The sequence below is a fragment of the Canis lupus genome, chromosome 5 (assembly GCF_003254725.2).
Source record: "Canis lupus dingo isolate Sandy chromosome 5, ASM325472v2, whole genome shotgun sequence".
Taxonomy (NCBI): domain Eukaryota; kingdom Metazoa; phylum Chordata; class Mammalia; order Carnivora; family Canidae; genus Canis; species Canis lupus.
In genome coordinates, this window is record NC_064247.1 from 8,946,916 (window position 1) to 8,950,270 (window position 3,355).

A 3,355-nucleotide genomic window follows, 5' to 3' on the forward strand; every position below is an offset into this window, starting at 1 on the left:
GTCTGTCGGCGTCGGAGGCGTGGACGAGGCCGCGCTCCCACGTCTTCATTGGACAGGACGGCTGTCAGTTAGCACCCGGGAGGCGGGACTCTGCGCTCCCGCTGAGCTGTGATAGGCCCGGTCGTGAGAGCGAGAGCGCGGAAAGAACGTGCTCGGAGCAGTTTGGTTGAGAGCCGAGCAGTGACGTGTCGGTCCGCGGACCGCGGCGGAGTGGCGGGGGCGAAGGTGTGGCGGGTTTACCCAGTCATGTGACCAGAAGCGGAAACTACGCGGCGGAGTCCGCCGGGTCCACAAAGCCGCAAAAAACAGAGCCGCGCCGGGAGAAAGTGCAGAAAGGGGCACTGGAGAGGCACCTGGAGAGGAGGGACGACCGTTCCGCCTCTGCTCGACGAAAACCCCAAACGCTTCCTGCGACGGACGGCGGCACCTGTGCAGGCAGGATTTGTGCCAGAATTCGCTCCTGTGCCCGGCGGGCTGCGAGCGAGCCCTGCCACGTTCCCGGAGGCGGGCAGAGCCCTCCCTTCAGCCCCCGGGCCGTGGGCACCGTGGGGTCAAGCCGGCCAGTGAGCGCCGGCCACGGCCCCGAGCAGCCCCTCCGACGGCGGGCAGGTGCCCCGGAGACCCGGCGTGCAGCCCCGCTGGGCCCCGGCGCTCTCCCCGTGCTGGGGGCTGCGGGTGCAAGGTGCCCCAGCCACGTTCCCTCCTCCCTCTCGCCCTTAACCCACACCCCCCCGCCCCCGCCTCCAAAAAAATCCAAAGAAATGCTGAGAACAGGGAAGAGGGCGAAGGGCGAAGTTCAGCCTCTCAAACACGCACCCGCACCTGCACACGCACGTACGCACATGCACATGCACGCTGCAGTGGGCAGAAGCCACACCAAAGAAAACTTCACAGTCGAGCCAGGGCCACTCGGAACCTTCCCGTGTGCGCTGCGATCAACGCAGCCGACCAAACGTGCTGACGGCGCGCTTAAACCTGTGCTTCAGGGGAACCCTGGGTGGATCAGCGGTTGAGCACCTGCCTTCAGCCCAGGGCCTGATCCTGGAGACCTGGGATCGAGTCCCGCATCGGGCTCCCTGCGTGGAGCCTGCTTCTCCCTGTGCCTGTGTCTCTGCCCTCCCCCCCCCACCCCGCCGTGTATCTCATAAATAAAATCTTTGGAAAAAAAAAAAAAAAAACTGTGCTTCAAAATCCGTGCTTTTCACCATTCACAGGACTCTGGGACGTTAGGATTCAAACCGCTCTCTTGCTTTTCCTGTTCTTAAAATGTATTCAATGTGACTGTATGAACAAGGAAACTAAAAACTGAACCTGAAGGAATTGCAGAACTTCAAGCAAATGCTTCTTCAAAATTAGAATTAGGGCTTTTCTTATTTCCTGTTAAAAAAGGAAAAGGAATTAAAATTAGATTCCTATAGTGGTAAAAAAAAAAAAAACTGTTCCAAGAACATAAGATCTTGGTGTTTTTTTTTAAGCTTTTAATTATTTATTTGATAGAGAACATGAGCAGGGGGGAGAGGCAGAGGGAGAAGGAGAAGCAGGGTCCCGGCTGAGCAGGGAGCCGCATGTGGGGCTCCACCCCAGGACCCAGGGATCATGACCTTAGGAGAAGGCAGACCCTTAACCAACTGAGCCACCCGGGCATCCCTAGATCTTGGGTTTTCATTAATTTTTTTTAAGAATTATTGAACATAGACGATCCTTGGGTGGCTCAGCGGTTTAGTGCTTGCCTGCAGCCCAGGGCGTGGTTCCAGCCTGGGATGGAGTCCCACATCCGGCTCCCTGCATGGAGCCTGCTTCTTCCTCTGCCTGTGTCTCGAATGAATGAATGAATGAATGAAGAATTGTTGAACAGATTTCTTAAAGGGAATCTCTTAAGTTTCTAGGTGGAAAACTAACTTGTTTTCAAAAATCAAAATATGCTACTAAAAAACAAAGCTTAAAATTGAAGCCTAGAGACACCTGGGTGGCTTAGTGGTTGAGCATCTGCCTTCAGCTCACGTTGTGATCCTGGAGTTCCAGATCATCCTGGAGTTCCAGATCGAGTCTGCATCAGGCTCCCCACAGGAGCCTACCTCTCCCTCTGTCTCTCATGAATAAACAAAAATCTTTTAAAAACATAATAAAATTGAAGCCTATTTTTAGGCTAATTCTTTACTACCAGTTGCTAGGGAAACTCTTATCTATAAGTAAAATCAAAGTCAGTACAGGAAATGGAGAAAATTATCGTAAACCCAGAGAATATACATGAATTCAGCATATTAGCTAATCCTTCTCTCTCCTACTTTACTGGACCAAAAGTTTTGAGTTGTTTTTTTTTTTTTTTTTTTTCAGAAACATTATTTTTACTATTCTGTCAACTGCTTAGAATAATGCTATGTTTTGCTTGCTTTGTAGGAGTCAGGTCATTCCTGTGGAGCTCAGTGGTCTTTCCTTAAGTGTCTACTTACATCTTTAACATCATTAATCAAAAGAACACAGACTTCATCTCATCAGAGGCACACCAGAGTAGCAGTATGTTTTCTCTTTTTTCTTTTCAAGATTTTATTTGAGAAACAGAACAAGCCAGGATGGTGGGCAGAGCAGAGGGAGAGGGGGAAGCAGGCTCCTTGCTCAGGGAAGTGGGATGTGGGGCTTCATCCCAGCCAGGACCCTGAGATCCTGACCTGAGCCAAAGGCAGATACTTAATCAACTGAACCACCCGGCACCCCTCTTTTTGTTCTTGAAGATGTTCTCCCCAGAATCTACCTTTCCAAGGGTGCTGCAAAGTTACATTACCAATTTTTTTTTAAAGATTTTATTTGAGAGAGAGTGAGCGAGCACACAAGCAGGAGGAGCAGCCAGAGGGAGAGGGAGAAGCAGGCTCTCCACTGAGCAGGGAGCCCAAAGTGGGGCTTGATCCCTAGAGCCCGGGATCATGACCTGAGCCGAAGGCAGTTGCTTAGCTGATTGAGCCACCCAGGTGCTCCGCCAAGATTTTTCTTAATGCACTTATGATTTCACTGTTTTATGTTTGGTTGGGTATGCTTTGTTTTAACTAGTCATCTATTTCTTGGCTTTATCTTTCCCTTGAGTAGATTTTCCAATATTTTTTTTCAGAAAAGCTGAATGAAAAGCCAACAGTGCCTTTGTTTTGCCCTTTATAACAGTTATGAGGAGAAAATGGGGACCCACTCATCCCCTATACACTTGACAACATGAAAAAGCATCTTTGAGGCATTACAATTTTACCTTCTATTATCTAGAGTTGTTCTTAAGAAGTCTGATGCCCATGTGAATCACAGTCCTTTGTAAGTAAACTGTTTTTCTGACTTTTCCTTAGAGATCCTATCTAGATGTGTTTTCCTGTCTCAT